Below are 19,066 nucleotides of genomic sequence, written 5' to 3'. Positions count from 1 at the left end.
GCCGGTGTTAGTTATATGCCTCTCTCTTTATATCGTAGACTTGATTTGAATAAATTGACACCTACTGAAATATCTTTGCAAATGGATGATAAATCAACTGCTATATACCTGTCGGTATTTGTGAGGATGTGCATGTTGTGGTTGCAAATGTTACTATTTTAACGGGCTTTGTTATTATTCTTGGAAGTCCCATTTTAAATACTGAGGGGCTATTATTGATTGCAACAAAGGCAATGTCACTTTTCATGTTAATGGCAATAAGCATACGGTACACTTTCTGAAGAAACAACCTCAAGTCCACAGTATCAATTCTATTCGAAAAATTCCATTGATTATATTTGGAGGTTTTGAATTTCCTCTACGTACTGTCGAGAAGAAATATGATATTCTTATTGTTGGGAATGTGCATATCCCTGTTGAGGTAACCTAGTGTTATTCGAAAATTCTCCGGTTCCATGTTATTCGGAATGAGTTTGTTAACAAGACTTGATCAACCTTGTTAGTGGATTCCTTTTGATGATCATGAGATGGATGAATTTAGAAAACACAACTCTTTGTACCCTCTTTCTACTTTCTGTTATTTATATTAAATAAAATAAAAATAGTATTTTCTGTCTGTTATCTGAATTATCCGTGCTATATAAAAATATCCCGAAAATAAAAGTTCTCCAAATGCCCTGAAATTTAAATATGATTTTTTCTGGAATATTTAAGAATATTTGGCACTTAGAACATAGCAGGGGGGCATCCACCTGGCCACGAGGGTGGAGGGCGCACCCTACCCCCCTGGGCGCGCCCCCTGCCTCGTGGGCCCACAGTGGCCCCTCCACTTATTCCTGCACCCATACACTCCTTCCTCCCACAAACACCATTATCCAGGTCAAGCACGAGTTCTAGCTCATTTTGCTGCGATTTTTGATCTCCTTGCTCAAAGCACCTCTCACAAAACTGCTTTGGGGGATTGTTCCTTGGTATGTGACTCCTCCATTGGTCAAATTAGTTTTTGTTCTAGTGCTTTATTCATTGCAAATTTGTGCTGCTTAGGTGACCCTGTTCTTGAGCTTGCCTGTCAAATTTATGTGGTTCCAAGTAGTTTTGATGCATGATATAGGCTCTAGGCACTTGTAGGAGTAGTTGCTATCAATATTGTTAAGTTTGGTTCACTTTTATTTGAAGTTACTAAAATTTCAAAAAAATTTCAGAGGAAGAAATATGTTTAGGAAAATGTACCAAGGTGGTTCTTCAAGGAAACAAGGACCCATGCTTGCAATGCGTGATGCTAATGATGAGCCACCAAGGGACGCCCCAGTGCGGCCTTGTGAATGGCATTCAGAGGACTTCATGGATCGAGCAGGAATTAAGGAAGAACTCAACGCATATTTGCGTAACGCCGACCTTGAGAGCTTCGAGGCGGAAAAATGCCATCAATACCACTATCTCACTAGTTCCTTTGTGAGGAGGTTTGAATTTTCATCTTCACATAATTCTCAAACTGTTCTGTTTGATCTTTATGAAAATTCTTATACTATGGACTTAGAGGACTTTACTGCTGCTTGCAAACTTTCACAATGGGGTAGTGATAGTGAACCTCGCAAATCTGAATTTAGAGATTTTCTTGGTAGTATAACTGTGGGGGAATCTAGAGATATAGCACAAGCTACCATAGGGAGCATTCAGTTTCCTTCTATACATTATTTTGCTCTCTTCATAGGTAGATGCATTAACGGTAAAGATGAAGCATGTCACATGTGTGTCCCTGACCTCGGTATTCTTAGGAGTGCTGTGTTAGAAGATAAATCTTATAATTTGGGAGCCATTGTTGCACGTAGGTTACATGTTAATAGATTTAATGGAGATTTCTTTGGTGGAATTTATGCAACCCGCATAGCTAATTTTCTTGGTATAACCATACGTGAGGATGATATTGAGTTGGCTCCTGCTTATTTGGATTATGAGGCTATGGTTCGTCATCAGTTTGTTGAGAGGAACGATCAGTTCCTCCAGTACCGACTAATCTTTGACAGACGACGCACCTATCATGTTGCTCTCCCTGCTTCTACTTTCTTTGATTTTCAGGCAAAAGGGAGATATTTTATAACCAGAGAGGAGGCGGAAGAGTATAAGAGGAGGGCTGAGATAGCTCGCCTCCAAGCTGCAGCCCACGATGCAATGACTGTTGCATCTCAGTACGACCCCAACTAGAACTTTGGATATCTGCCAGGCCATCAGTGGCATTAGACCAACTTAGGCCAAAAGCCTAAGCTTGGGGGAGTACGTATTTCTCACCGACATTACATTCATGTTCACACACTCATTGCTATATGTCGGTGCTCATACTTTTTCATTGTAATATCCATGCTAGTTTATTTCTTTTTATGCTTTCTTCTTGTGTGTTTGATAAACCTTAAGAAAAACCGAAAAAAATTAGTTGTAGCTTTTAGCTAGCTTTAATTTCTATGCTTGTAGTAGTAATTAAAAAGAAAACCCAGAAAGATTTCCTGTTCTTCTTTTGCTTGTTGGGAGTTTTCTCGTGTAAATAGTTTTATTTCTTTTCTTTTCTTTGGGGGTCGATAGGAGAAGACCTTAATTAAATTGTTGAAGTGGATCTTATATGCATTATTGTTGATCTGACAAAAGAGCCCATATTGCCTTGTCTTCTCCTATTTATTGAATGCTTGCAGATTCCAGCTTAGTCCAATGCACGTGCACTATCATTATTATCCACACTATTTGGTCGTGCAAGTGAAAGGCAATAATGATGATTATATGATGAACTTATTGAGATGAGAAAAGCTGGTATGAACTCGACCTCTCTTGTTTTTGTAAATATGATTAGTTCATCGTTCCTGATTCAGCCTATTATGAATAAACATGTTTGCAATGACAATTAGAGATCATAGTTTCTTATGCCATGCTTAATTAGCTAGGAGCTTATAATGGTTTACCTTGCGTGCCAACATGCTATTAAAATGGTTGTGATGTGGTATGATAGGGTGGTATCCTCTTTTGAACGATTCAAGTGGCTTGACTTGGCACATGTTCACGCATGTAGTTGAAACAAAATCAACATAGCCTCTATGATATTTATGTTCATGGTGCATTATATCCTACTCATGCTTGCATTCGGTGTTGATTAATTTTAATTCATGTTCATGACTATTGTCGCTCTCTAGTTGGTCGCTTCCCAGTCTTTTTGTAGCCTTCACCTGTACTAAGCGGGAATACTGCTTGTGCATCTAATCCCATAAACCCCAAAGTTATTCCATATGAGTCCACCATACCTACCTATATACGGTATCTACTTGCCGTTCCAAGTAAATTTGTATGTGTCAAACTCTAAACCTTCAAATAACTATCCTGTTTTGTATGCTCGAATAGCTCGTGTATCAACTAGGGCTGTCCGTATCTTCCATGTTAGACGGGTTATTCTCAAGAGTAGTGGACTCCGCTCCTCACTCACGAGAAATGGCTGGTCACCGGGATGCCCAGTCCCATGCTTTATGCAAATCAAATCAAAATAATTGCAAACAAAACTCCCCCTGGGACTCTTGTTAGTTGGAGGCACTCGTTGTTTCGAGCAAGCCATGGATTGATGCTTGTTGGTGGAGGGGGAGTATAAACTTTACCATTCTGTTTGGGAACCGCCTATAATGTGTGTAGCATGGAAGATATCGCCATCTCTTGGTTGTTATGTTGACAATGAAAGTATACTGCTCAAAATATTATTCATCTCTATTTTAAAACCGAGCTCTGGCACCTCTACAAATCCCTGCTTCCCTCTGCGAAGGGCCTATCTATTTACTTTTATGTTGAGTCATCATCCTGTTATTAAAAAGCACCAGTTGGAGAGCACCACTGTCATTTGCATTCATTACTGTTAGTTTACATTGAGTATGACTTGACTAGATCTCTTTTACCATGAATTACAATGTCTAGTCAGTCCTTGGTATTTAAAGGTGCTCTACATTTATGTTTTGTGGTCTCAGAAAGGGCTAGCAAGATACCATCTTGTTATATCATATGATGATTGTTTTGAGAAAGTGTTGTCATCTGAGATTTATTATTATTGCTCGCTAGTTGATTATGCCATTGATATGAGCAAACATGAGACCTAAGCATTATTGTGACTATGGTCAGTTCATAATCTTTGCTGAAAACTTGAATGTTGGCTTTACATATTTACAACAACAAGAGCAAACAGAGTTTGTAAAAGTTTTTCTTTATCACTTTCAGTTTGTCAACTGAATTGCTTGAGGACAAGCAAAGGTTTAAGCTTGGGGGAGTTGATACGTCTCCGTCGTATCTACTTTTCCAAACACGTTTGCCCTTGTTTTGGACTCTAACCTGCATGATTTGAATGGAACTAACCCAGACTGACGCTGTTTTCAGCAGAATTGCCATGGTGTTATTTATGTGCACAAACAAAAGTTCTCGGAATGACCTAAAACTCCACGGAGCGTCTTTTTGGAAATAATAAAAAATACTGGCAAAATATCAAGGCCAGGGGGCCCACACCCTAGCCACGAGGGTGGGGGGCGCGCCCCCTACCTCGTGGGCCCCGTGGAGCTCCTCCGACCTCAACCCCAACTCTATATATTTGTGTTCGGAGAAAAAAAAAGGATAAGGATTCATCGCGTTTTACAATACGGAGCCGCTGCCAAGCCCTAAACTCTCTCGGGAGGGCTGATCTGGAGTCCGTTCGGGGCTCCGGAGAGGGGAATCCATCGCCATCGTCATCATCAACCATCCTCCATCACCAATTTCATGATGCTCACCGCCGTGCGTGAGTAATTCCATCGTAGGCTTGCTGGACGGTGATGGGTTGGATGAGATTTATCATGTAATCGAGTTAGTTTTGTTAGGGTTTGATCCCTAGTATCCATTTTGTTCTGAGATTGATGTTGCTATGACTTTGCTATGCTTAATTCTTGTCACTAGGGCCCGAGTGCCATGATTTCAGATCTAAACCTATTATGTTTTCATGAATATATGTGAGTTCTTGATCCTATCTTGTAAGTCTATAGTCACCTACTATGTGTTATGATCGGACGACCCCGAAGTGACAATAATCGGGACCACTTCCGGTGATGACCGTAGTTTGAGGAGTTCATGTATTCACTATGTGTTAATGCTTTGGTCCGGTACTCTATGAAAAGGAGGCCTTAATATCCCTTAGTTTCCGCTAGGACCCCACTGCCACGGGAGGGTAGGACAAAAGATGTCATGCAAGTTCTTTTTCATAAGCATGTATGACTATATTCGGAATACATGCCTACATTACATTGATGAATTGGAGCTAGTTCTGTGTCACCCTAGGTTATGACTGTTACATGATGAACCACATCCGGCGTAATTCTCTATCACCGATCCATTGCCTACGAGCTTTCCATATATTGTTCTTCGCTTAATTACTTTTCCGTTGCTATTGTTACAATCACTATAAAATACCAAAAACATTACTTTTGCTATCGTTACCACTACTATCATATTACTTTGCTACTAAACACTTTGCTGCAGATATTAAGTTTCCAGGTGTGGTTGAATTGACAACTCAGCTGCTAATACTTGAGAATATTCTTTGGCTCCCCTTGTGTCGAATCAATAAATTTGGGTTGAATACTCTACCCTCGAAAACTGTTGCGATCCCCTATACTTGTGGGTTATCAAGACTATTTTCTGGCGCCGTTGCCGGGGAGCATAACTCTATTCTTTGAGCCACTTGGGATTTATGTCTGCTTATCATTATGAAGAACTTGAGAGATCCAAAAACCAAGATTTATCCCTCAACTACGAGGTGAGGTAAGGAACTGCCATCTAGCTCTGCACTTGATCCCCTATACTTGTCGGTTATCAGGGCATTAGTTCCACTCTATGTCAACACAGAATAAATTTGGAGAAAGACGCCAAACTAGTTATTGATCACCAAGGACGGCTAAATCCTAATATGAAAGAAGTGGTAAGAAAGGAAATATTAAAGCTCCTTAAAGTAGGTATAATTTATCCAGTTGCTGATAGTCAGTGGGTAAGCCCTATCCATTGTGTCCCTAAGAAGGGAGGTATTACTGTCGTTCCTAATGATAAAGATGAATTGATCCCGCAAACAATTATTACAGGTTATAGGATGGTTATTGATTTCCACAAATTAAATAAAGCTACTAAAAAAGATCATTACCCTTTGCCTTTCATTGATCAAATGCTAGAAAGATTATCCAAACATACACATTTTTGCTTTCTAGATGGTTACTCTGGTTTCTCTCAAATACCTGTGTCACCTGATGATCAAGAAAATACTGCTTTTACTTGCCCTTTCGGTACCTTTGCTTATAGACGTATGCCTTTTGGTTTATGTAATGCACTTGCTACCTTTCAAAGATGCATGATGGCTATATTCTCTGACTTTTGTGAAAAGATTTGTGAAGTTTTCATGGATGATTTCTTTATTTATGGATCCTCTTTTGATGATTGCTTGAGCAACCTTGATCGAGTTTTGCAGCGATGTGAAGAAACTAACCTTGTCTTGAATTGGGAGAAGTGCCACTTTATGGTTAATGAAGGTATTGTCTTGGGGCATAAAATTTCTGAAAGAGGTATTGAAGTTGACAAAGCTAAAGTTGATGCTACTGAAAAGATGTCGTGTCCTAAGGACATCAAAGGTATAAGAAGTTTCCTTGGTCATGCCGGTTTTTATAGGAGGTTCATTAAGGACTTCTCAAAAATTTCCCGGCCTCTGACTAACCTATTACAAAAAGATATTCCTTTTGTCTTTGATGATGATTGTGTAGAAGCATTTAAAATACCTAAGAAAGCCTTGATATCTGCACCTATTGTTCAGCCACTTGATTGGAATTTACCATTTGAAATCATGTGTGATGCTAGTGATTATGCTGTAGGTGCTGTTCTAGGACAAATAGTTGATAAAAAATTAAATGTTATTCAATACGCTAGTAAAACTCTAGACAATGCCCAGAGAAATTGTGCTACTACTGAAAAGGAATTCTTAGCAGTTGTATTTGCTTGTGATAAGTTCAGACCTTATATTGTTGATTCTAAAGTAACTATTCACACTAATCATGCTGCTATTAAATATCTTATGGAAAAGAAAGATGCCAAACCTAGACTTATTAGATGGGTTCTCTTGCTTCAACAATTTGATTTGCATATTATTGATAGAAAGGGAGCTGATAACCCCATTGCAGACAACTTGTCCAGGTTAGAAAATGTTCTTGATGACCCACTACCTATTGATGATAGCTTTTTTGATGAACAACTATATGTAATAAATGCTTCTCATACTACTCCATGGTATGCTGATTATGCTAATTACGTTGTTGCTAAATTTATACCACCTAGTTTCGCATACCAGTAAAAGAAAAAGTTTTTCTATGATTTAAGACATTACTTCTGGGATGACCCACACCTTTATAAAGAAGGAGTAGATGGTGTTATTAGACGTTCTATACCTGAGCATTTACAGGAACAGATCCTACACAAGTGTCACTCCGAAGCTTATGGAGGACACCATGCTGGAGATAGAACTGGACATAAGGTATTGCAATCCGACTTTTATTGGCCTACTCTATTCAAGGATGCCCGTAAGTTTGTCTTATCTCGTGATGAATGTCAAAGAATTGATAATATTAGTAGACGTCAAGAAATGCCTATGAATTACTCACTCATTCACTACAAAAAAAGACACATCCGTGACATTTTGGGCCAAACGAATTTTTTTTCTGTCATACATATGACACTTCAATGACGATAATTGTGACAAAACCCGGTATCATCATAGATGTGGTGGGCTCCTACTTCTATGACAAAGATCATGACAGAAAATGGGCTTTTTGTCCTGGGCGGGCCGGAGACGCAGCTGCATGACATTCTTTGGGCCGTCCATGACGGAAAAAACCGTGGTAGAAGCGAGGGGGAGGAAAATTTCGGGGAGTTCCCGGTTACGGTGGGAGGTCGGGGGCCGAGCGATGCGCGTTTCTCTCATACACGTACGCGCGTGTGTGCGAGGCGTTGGCTCTAACTGAACCCGAGTGAGGCGTTGGGTTCTAACTGAACCCGAGCAATTGCACTGCAGGCTACGTGTTACTGAACCCGAGCGATCGATCGATGGCTGTTAACTGAACCCGATCGAGCGATTCCTTCGCTACTGCTGCTAACTGAAGCCGATCGATTGGATGAACAGTGAGCGTTGCCGGGGGGTGGATGAATAGTGAGCGGTGGCATTGCCTCTGGATGAACAAGACCCCGTGGTGTGGTGGAGGGCTGGATGAACAGTAGACGGTGGAGGGGTGCCCGTGGAGGGGTGGTTGAACAGGACCCCGTGGTGTGGAGGGATGGATGAACAGTAGACGGTGGAGGGGTACCCGTGGAGGGGTGGTTGAACAGTAGCCGGTGGAGTAGCGCGCGGTGGAGGCTGGATGAACAGGAGCCCGTGGAGGCTGGATGAACAGGAGCCCGTGGAGGCTGGAGGAGGTCGACGGTGGAGATGAACAATATCCCGTGGAGTCCCGTTTTGCGGTACGCCACACCCCTCCCGATCAACAGGACCCCCGTTTCGACTGTAGCGCTCCAACACAAGTCCGTTTCCTCCGTTTTGCGGTACGCCACACCCCTCCCGATCAACAGGACCCCCGTTTCGACCGTAGGAGGTCCGTTTCCTCCGTTTTGCGGTACGCCAGACCCCTCCCGATGAACAGGATCCCGTTTCGAACGTGGCCGGTCGAACACAAGGCCGTTTCCTCCGTTTTGCGGTACGCCATGCCTCGTTTCCATCGCCTATTCCATCCAAGCCCCCCCGATGAACACAACCACACATTCCGTTCCGACCCAGCCGATTGGCTCCCACGCGTTCCGTTGCCTCCTGATGAACACGACGCATTTCGTTGCCTCCCCATGAACACGACGCATTCCGTTGCCTTCCCATGAACACGACGCATTCCGTTGCCTCCCCATGAACACGATGACGACGTTGTTTCTCCGTTCCGACCCAGCCATGTACACGAGCCCTGGCCGTACGTATGCGCAGTAGGTGTTCGAGACCCTGCCCGTATGTACATATGTGGCCGTATTTTCTTTCTTGCACCCTGGCCGCTATACGTATGTGTACATGCTACGTGCGCGTCTCTACTACGACACGTACGCGCCTCTACTACGACACGTGGGTGCCTCTACATCGACCAGTATATATGTACGTACACGTTCGCGACCAGAATGACAACGCTACGTATGCTTCGACCAGTTGGGTCCCGACTGTCAGGCACTTCCTTGCCTGCGAAGATGTAGCTGGTGGGTCCCAGCAGTAAGGGGGGCGAATCATTTTGTTTTTATTTTTGCCCAAACACACTTCCTTGCGTGCGAAGGTGTAGCTGCTGGGTCCCAGCAGTCAGGGGGGAATCATTTTTTTTGCTCGGACGCACTTCCTTGCGTGCGAAGATGTAGCTGGTGGGTCCCAGCAGTCGGGGGGCGAATCGTTTTTTTCAGACGCACTTACTTGCGTGCGAAGATGTAGCCGGTGGGTCCCAGCAGTCAGGGGGAAATGTTTTTTTTCGCGAAATGCGGTGGCCCATCCGGTGGGTCCCCGCTGTGAGGTGGAGGAATAATTTTTTTGCGCGTAATAAGGAGGCACTTCCTTGCTGCGGCCGTGGACCCAGCTGTCAGCCTCTCCACGTACAGTCCACGTCCGATGGAAGCCATTCCTTGACCACGTTGACCACGCCGCGCCGAGAGCACCAGGGCGGTGGACGACGGCGAGGCCTAGGAAGCGGACGACGCGGAGCCGGGGAAGACGCGGCAGTGGATGCCCACGTGTAGAGGAGTACGAGGGTTCACTCGTTTTGCTGCGCTGCCGTCACCGCAGAATAACAGGGGGTGTGGGTGAGTGGAGTGGAGGGATGGCCTGGCCAACGGTGGGAGTAGTAGGGGGCGGTGAGGCCTCCGCGGCATCACAGCCGGCCATGGGCGGCAGGAGCAGGCGGCACGACCGGCACTACTTTGGGCGGCTGGAGCAAGAAGACCAGAGCTTGAGAAGCACTACGACCGTTGGATGGACATCGTACGGTCACTGGAGCTAGAATCGTTCATATATTGACTAAAGTTGACAAAGGCCTCTGTCCCAGTCACTTAGTAGGCCCACAAGTCAGCCTCCCACCAAGGTGGGTCCCAGCTAGCAGGGGGGTTTTCATTTTTTTTGTGCGTAATAAGGAGGCACTTCCGGTGGGTCCGAGATGACAGCGGGGGGAACGTTTTTTTCGTGAAATACGGTGGCCCGTCCTGTGGGTCCCAGCAGTCAGGGGGAAACATTTTTTTTTGCGAAATACTGGTGGCCCGTCCGGTGGGTCCCTGCTGTCAGGTGGAGGAATAATTATTTTCCGCATAATAAGGAGGCACTTCCTTGCGGCTACCGTGGACCCAGCTGCCAGCCTCTCCACGTACAATACTCTTCCAATGGAAGTCAGTCATTGACCACATTGACCACGCCGCACTAAGAGCACCATAGCGGTGGATGACGACGAGGCCTAGGAAGGGGACGACGCGGAGCCGGGTGTCACATCCCTAGCTTCTGGTTTTGCACTAGACTAGCTCCATGTGTGCATCATGTTTAAATTTGAAAGAAACTTGAAATGGGGATTGATTAAACCCTAGCACCAGAAAGAATTCAATAGGATGAAATAAAAATCTTTTTCAAGAACCCAAAATGCCCTTTAAAAATGTTCATGATTTTTGATAAAGGTGAAACCCTCTGCCAAAAATCATGAGCATAATTCTTGGCCATTTATGGATTTTTGAATTAACCCATATTATATTTGAATTGGGGCATTTGAATTTTATAAATATTTTAAATGCTCCAAATATTCTGAAATCACTTGAGGGCCTTTGGATTAATTCAGTTAGTGCCCATAATTATGTTCAGAATTTAATAAAATGATTTAGTTCTTAAACTAAATCAAAACAGAGAGGAAATAAATAGAAAACTGAAACAAAAGAAAAGGGCATAAAACCTACCTGGCCCAAACTTACCTGGCGCCCCACCTGGCCCAACTCAAGCTGGCGGCCCAGCCCACCAGGGGCACCGCTGTCTTCAACCTCTGCCTATTGGCAGAGGCGTGTCGACGCGCGCGCGATCGCCGTGGCCACCTCCTTGTCTGCTTCCTCCTTTCCCGGCCCTTCTCGCGACGCCCAGGAGACGTGGACGAAGCCCCGAACCAACCCCCTTCTTCTCTGGTCACTCTTCCCCTTCTCCCCGCTCGATCTCGAGCTCGGTCGAACGAGCTCGTCGCCGCCGTCCGCTGCCACCACGGCCACAACCATCCCCGAGCCTCTACGAGTGTCCACGAGCATCGCCACGCCTCCCTCGTCCTCTCCGTCCAGCAACGCCTCGCCGGAGGCCTTGCATCGACGCCATCTTCGTCATCTTCGTCGCCGGCCGCCGGAGATCCCTCTCGCCGCCCCACTCGCTCCAGAACCTCCCCGAGCTCGCCGTTCGCCTTGTCGCAACCGCCGTGATCTCCTGACCCAGCTTCCCCCTTCCGCTCCTTCTCTCGCACGCCGTAGATGCCGCACCGCGTCCACCCGCACGCGCCGCCGCCTGTGCTTGCCGCCGACGTGCCCTCGGCCATTCAACGGCCTAGCCGTCGTGCCCCGCTTGATCCCCGCTCCGCGTAGAGCCTGTTGATGCCTCGCACGCGCCGCCTCGCTCGCCGTCGCCTCGGCCCCAAGCTCACCCGAGCTCCGGCTGCCGCCAAAGTCGTCGCCGGCGATGACTCCGGCCACCACAGGCCCAGCCACCACCACCATCCGACGCGCGCCGGAAAGGGCTCTCCAACGAGCCCATCCACGCACGCTCTCGTCGCCGGAGTTGGCCGGACGGGCAACCCCGTCGCGTTCTACTTAGCACCGGCGGCTAATCGCCGTTTAGCTGACGTGGCACCATTAGTTTAGGTACTAATCAAGTTTAGTTAGTGTTCTGTTTCAACGACATATGGGCCCCACACCATAATTAACCCCGGGTTTTATTTTCTGTTTAATTTAGATTAACCCAGCGGGACCCACGCGTCAGAGTTGACCCTGCTGACGTGGCTGTTGACCTGGCCCACCTGTCAGCGAGCTAAATAGCCCTGTGCCACTGACGTGTGGCCCCCACACGTCAGGTTTAACCTGGACCGCCCGTTGACCTGGTGACGTCACAGTGACGCTATGCTGACGCAATAAGTATTTGCGGGATTTAATTTTATATAGGAAATTCCAGAAAATGTTGCAAACTTCTAAAAATCATAGAAAATAATCTATAACTCCAATGGAAATAAGTTATATATGAAAAATGATCAAAAAAAATCCAATCTATCCATCTGTACTGGTTTCATGCATGTTAGAACACTTTAACCTTGCTGTTTAGGTGAAACAAGTTAATGCACTAATATGACTTCATAAAATGGGTTTGCATTTGAATCTTTGGTTCAAATGGACTCATTTCAATATGATCTAGCTTGCATTAGCCCAAAACACATTCATATTGCCATGTCATAGCATGCATCATATTGTTGCATATCGTCATATGTTGATTGTGTTCTTTTTCAGTTTCCGGAAGTTGTCCCCTCTTGATAGACGTGGTTTCGACGATGAGTTCGATGACACCGATGAAGAGCTATATTATCTTCAGAAGTGCCAGGCAAGAAAACCCCCCTTGTTCATTCCGATACAATCCCACTCTCTCGCTCCTGCTCTCTTTTACTGCATTGGGACAACAATGATTCAACTGTTACTTGCTGCGGTAGTTGAACCCCTTATCCTCTACATGACCTGTCATTGCCACAGTAAAGAGATGAAACCCACTAGCATGAGTAGGAGTTGTTTAAGCCCTGATATGCCTACTCATTCATGCTTGTTTGTCATGCCTGCTACTGCTTAGAGTTGGGTCAGGTCTGATTCATCGGGGATGAATTGGAACAGTGATGAACATGTCCTACTATGTGTGAGCTAAGTGTGTGAACACGATTTGGTAAAGGTAGCGGTGAGAGGCCATGTAGGAGTACATGGTGGGTTGTCTCATTGAAACCATCCTCAGGAACTGAGTTCTATGTTTGCGATCCATGAAACAGTTACTACCACGCATTGGGCCCGAAACCAATGGACCCTCTCGACTTATTAACTGCCCTTGCCCTCTGTCCAGGAGTTGCAACTAGTTTCTGGTGTTTGTAGGATATGTGTTGGCGGCCGTGTGTAGCGCTGACCCTAGGGGTGGGCTATGATGCGGTAGATACACCGTGGCACGGTGTATTGGGCGCCCATTTGGTGTCTCGGGAACCCTGCACACATCGTTTGGGGCTGTGAGCGAAACTCCGGCCGGATCTCCTCGCGGATGGAACCCGAATAGGCGATAAACCTGGAGTAGAGACTTGTGTGGTTAGTCAGGTCGTGGCCGACTCCCTCGCCAGGCTTCCGCTTGAAGGTTGCCAAGATACACGACGTGTACATGGTGGTAAGTGGCAAGAGCGTGTGTGAAGAAGTACACCCTTGCAGGGTTAACATCATCTATTTGAATCGCCGTGTCCGTGTAATGGACTTCTGGGTTGCCTGTACAGTTCATAGACAAGTGAAAGTGGATACTCTAAAACTCGCAAGATAAGTGTGATTGCTATGGATGGCCTTCTCGTAGGGAGACGGGAGCGGATCCATAGTGGTGTATTGAATGGTGAATATGTGGACTCGTGTGTGCCACCTCAAAAGAGTTGCTTGCAGTCATAGTTCAGGTTAGCCACTGAGTCAAAGCTGGCTTGCTGTAGTTAAACTCCACCACCCCCTTGTTGATACCGATGCATATGTAGCTAGTTCTGATGTAAGTCTTGCTGAGTACTTTTGTACTCACGTTTGCCTATTTTATGTTTTGCAGAGAGACGTCAGTCTCGCTAGTAGTTCCGTGTGGACTTCGACGTTTAGCTTGATACCTCAGCTATGATCTTGTGCCCTCGGCAGGATCTGGTAGGTAGTCAGGCTTCTTAGCCTTTTTCATTTGTAGATGTCTGTACTCAGACATGTTAAGCTTCCGCATGTGCTTTGTTTTGTATGCTATGATTGTTGGGTCATGAGACCCATGTTTGTAATATCTCGCTCCTCGGAGCCTAATGAATAAATACTTGAGTTGTAGAGTTATGTTGTGATGCCATGTTGTATTTACACATATCAAGCGTATTGTGTGTATGATTGAAATGCTTGGTATGTGTGGGATCCGACAATCTAGTTGTTTATCCTTGGTAGCCTCTCTTATGGGGAAATGTAGTCTAGTGCTTCCATGAGCCATAGTAGTCCGCTACAGCCCGGTTCACCGGAGTCCTGTTAGCCCAGCACTACTGCTCAGGACACTTGACTGGCCGGCATGTGTTTCACTTTGTTCCTGTGTCTGTCCCTTCGGGGAAATGTCACGCGGTGACATCCGGAGTCCTGCCTAGCCTGCTACAGCCCGGGTTCCCGGAGTCCTGTTAGCCCAGTACTATAGCCCGGATTCACACGCTGCTGACCGACATGCTCGATGTGATTCATGTATGCCTGTTCCCATAGGTTAGTGCCGCTTTGGGTTCACGACTAGCCATGTCGGCCCGGGTTCTCTGTCATATGGATGCTAGGGACACTATCATATAAATGAGCCAAAAGGCGCAAACGGTCCCGGGCCATGGTAAGGCGACACCGTTGGAATACCGTGCGTGAGGCCGCAAAGTGATATGAGGTGTTACCGGCTAGATCGACGTGACTTGGAATCGGGGTCCTGACCGCGTTGGTACCAAAGCCTGACTGCCTATAGGATTACCAAGCCAAACTGGTCAAAGTCGAGTCTAGAAATGCTTTAGTTATGTAAGGGAATTGATTGTGGAAGGGAACGTAAGGCTCTTTTTACTCCTTATACCTTATGTCCTTCTGATCTGAGTCAACCTGTTCTTTTCTACGGGGATTAAGAACTAGGCCTTCTCATCTATCTATCTATTAGGATGACGTTTTACTAATCCATAGACTTATAGAATTGATAGTTCCAAGCCTCAGTTCAGTTTCTACTACTTCTGTGTGTTGACAGTTGATCTCAAAACTTTGATATTGTGTTTTTGAGTGGTTATGCCACCATTTTGCATGATGTCTCAAATCATTTTGAGCATTTACAGCTATTATGCTGTCCGAGTCATCCCAGGTCTCTAACTAGTCTGATGCATTTGCAAATCCTTTCTTCCCGTTTCCGTTGTCCTTTTGGGCCAGATTAAGCACACTAACAGTCTGTTGAGGTACTCTACTACCTCGACATATATGTTGGAGCTATTATTATGACCCTAGGTGTTTTAGGGAGTCACCTAGTAATCTAGCCATGTTTTGTGTTCCGGTGTGATGATTCTGGCCACCATTCTCGAAAGCATCTCATGATGTTATTAGTTAGTAGGTATTCTTTCCTGGGTTCTTGAACCCAAGATTCACTCTACTTAATTCGTGTAGATAGTGTTGCTTGTTCCTTTAGGATATTAGAAACCTTGCGACAGTCCTCGAGGTCTGTGGAATTTCCTTCTTCCAAATACCATGAACCATTAAGGCAGAAGTTATTTGAACCAAAGGATCATAATCAGAGTACTCTTGCGGAGTTCTCCATTCATAATTGTGACTCTGCCAGTCCTACCTCTCTGCATGAGTTATCCGGAAGAAACATGTTGAACTTGGTTCTACATACTAACCTATGCATCCACAACTCAGAAAGTTATATGTTCCTTAAGTTGACCCTCCTCAGCTGTATTCCGACCCTAGCCTATCAATTGATAGTCAGGAATAGTTGTGCATTCGTGTTCATCGATGCCTATTATTCTTGTGGTCTGTCAAGCCATTCTATTCCGGAATTACTAGGAGAAACAAACTCCAGTACCTCGTCCATTTCTAGGATTGGGTCAAAGTAGTTGTATTCCGTAGATCAAATGCCAATCTAGCTTTTGTTCTGTTCTACCTCGGAGTATTACCCCCTTTATGTCAGGATTGTCATGAGAATTGCACCATTTCTTATGAATTCTTGATTTAGTGATACTTCTTGCCATCATTGTTCATTCCTCAGTCCCGTGTTGTTGTAACCGAAATGCCGACAAGTGAATTGTGATGTGTGAAATCAATACTCCGAGCAACTGGTTGCTTTGTAGTAAATGGACAATATTCTCATTTTTAGAGTGTTGATTATTAAATCATCATCCTAAGATTGATCGTGCTACCTAGTCCTTATTTCTGGTGCACTCTTCGATCAATGAGTTGGGATTATTCAATCCCTTGCTTATTTGATCATATCGTCTTGCTCTGAAAAGCAAGATTGTTCTCAAGCTTAATAACATATCGGTGGTTCGTGATGTTCCAAAAATCTTCTCAGAAGTATTACCAGGTTGTCACCTGACCGCTATGTTGAGTTCGTGATCAAATTGGTTTCTTATAAACCACCCCTTTCTCCAAGAATCTGTGTTGGATACCCCTGAGCTAGTTGGTTAAGCTAAACAACAACTTGGAGAGTTGGAAGATAAAAGCTTGCCCAACTTAGTTCATTTCAAAGGGATATCTTTTGTGTGTGTGTGTGTGTGTGTGTTGAAGAAAGATGATATCTCCATTGATTGGTCCTCGTGATCAGTTGTTGGATCTATTGCCTTGGCAAAACTTTGACTTGAGTATCGACTATCGTCAAGTCAAATCAGAACCAACGATGTTCGTAATGTTGTCTTACTCGTGGTTGATCCCCGAGCATACACCATTACATCTTTTGGTATGACCAATGCAATCACCGTGTTCACATGATGGTGGAAGTCCAGTGATATGGAAATTCCGATGAGTTGCTGTTGAGCCCAACAACAGCATTTTGTCTCCCCCATGATTCATGTTGAACATTACACTAGTATTGGAAACTTTGTAAGCATTGCCTTCATATTCCGCTCATGAGGTATACGTTTGGACGAAAGGAGTGACTTTCTCTAATTAACACGTGCATTTGATGTAAGTTGCCGCCGTGAATTCGAGAAAGCTTGTTTTGCTTCCTTCGGAACCATCCCAAGTCAGTCATGCATATGTGCGAAGTATTCTATGGTTTGAAGACTTGCAACCTTTAGCCTATATGTATCCCTAGCACACCAAGCCACTGATTGATTTGTTCAAGGATAATAAGTTCTAAGTGCTAGTCCTGAAGGTACCAGACGGTTTTGTACAGGATTCCGTTATCCTCAATGATGGTTCCCAATCGAAACTCGGTAGTGTTGCGTTGTAAGACTACTATGTGGTCATGCTTGTCTAGGACAGCGTGTTCACATGTGTGAAGCACAACCAGCTCATGTTTTGGAGCTTACTATCGTAGTTCATTCCCTAAGAATCTTGCAGCGCCATCTCGTCGATTTGTGTTGCAAACTTTCATTTTTCTTTCTAGACTTGATGAGTCTGGAATGTCCTATTACCAACCGGATCTGAATCTCAGACAGATATGATGGTTGGAACTGGTCCAAGATCTATGATATAGGTTCCGACAAGGTTGATGTTGGCCGACACACCTAGCCGGAAGATCTATCATTGTAGTATCTTGATTGAGCTATTTGACCATCTTCTCCATGAGGATTTAGTGCAACTTATTCTAGAAGTTGTTCCTTACGGATCCTTGTGCTCCCAGTTTCTTCGATTATGCTATAACCATTCAAATGGTGGAATCACTCTCGTTGAGTTATTCCCAGTTACCAGAATCATTCCTAGCATTTGCATTTTGTTTCCAGCTTGCACCTCAGTAACTACTGTTTAGGATCATCTTCAAAAGTGGTCCTACTATGGGTTCCATCCATCCCCGATGATAAGCAAAATCATCCATCGTGTTGTCTTCAACAAGGTAGTCCACATCATCCATTCTGGTATGAGTATGCCATTCCTTCGAATTCGTTCACACGATCGATTGTGATTGCCTTAGGCTGGTATAAGAAGTTCCAATGATCTTTGCATCCAAAGTAATTCTTTTTACCACTTAAGTGAATAATTCTACGAGTCACCTCCCCCAAGGTGTTCCGTTATGGAATCACGGCAATTATTTCCTCGCTATCTTGAAACCATGCACCATCCTACTCCAGCGTGGGATTATTGCCCACCAAATTGAACCCCCGTCATCTCTTTCTTCCATCCCTCGTAATGTGCATTTTGCGTCTCAGCTCAAGAGGTGTTCTATGTCTCATTCTGTGAGTCGATCGTCAGTTGCTCGATCTTCAAGAAGATCGATTCTTCTAGAGTTTCCTTTCTTCTCGTTGTCATGTTGGATGGAGTTCTCAGAGCAAGGCGTCGAGACAAAGATGATGATCGAATCAACGTTCTTATGGTATGCGACCTGGATCGAGAAGATTGTGTTAGTTTGCGTCCTTTCCCTTCATCTTACCCTACGCTTGAATCTCGAGACGAGATTCTTGTTTAGTGGGGGTGAGCTGTCACATCCCTAGCTTCTGGTTTTGCACTAGACTAGCTCCATGTGTGCATCATGTTTAAATTTGAAAGAAACTTGAAATGGGGATTGATTAAACCCTAGCACCAGAAAGAATTCAATAGGATGAAATAAAAATCTTTTTCAAGAACCCAAAATGCCCTTTAAAAATGTTCATGATTTTTGATAAAGGTGAAACCCTCTGCCAAAAATCATGAGCATAATTCCTGGCCATTTATGGATTTTTGAATTAACCCATATTATATTTGAATTGGGGCATTTGAATTTTATAAATATTTTAAATGCTCCAAACATTCTGAAATCACTTGAGGGCCTCTGGATTAATTCGGTTAGTGCCCATAATTATGTTCAGAATTTAATAAAATGATTTAGTTCTTAAACTAAATCAAAACAAAGAGGAAATAAATAGAAAAGTGAAACAAAAGAAAAGGACATGAAACCTACCTGGCCCAAACTTACCTGGCGCCCCACCTGGCCCAACTCGAGCTGGCGGCCCAGCCCACCAGGGGCACCGCTGTCTTCAACCTCTGCCTACTCGCAGAGGCATGTCGACGCGCGCGCGATCGCCGTGGCCACCTCCCTGTTTGCTTCCTCCTTTCCCGGCCCTTC

This window comes from Triticum urartu, chromosome 6 (assembly GCF_003073215.2).
Source record: "Triticum urartu cultivar G1812 chromosome 6, Tu2.1, whole genome shotgun sequence".
In the NCBI taxonomy this organism is placed as follows: Eukaryota; Viridiplantae; Streptophyta; class Magnoliopsida; order Poales; family Poaceae; genus Triticum; species Triticum urartu.
Note: the sequence above shows the minus strand (reverse complement) of the source record.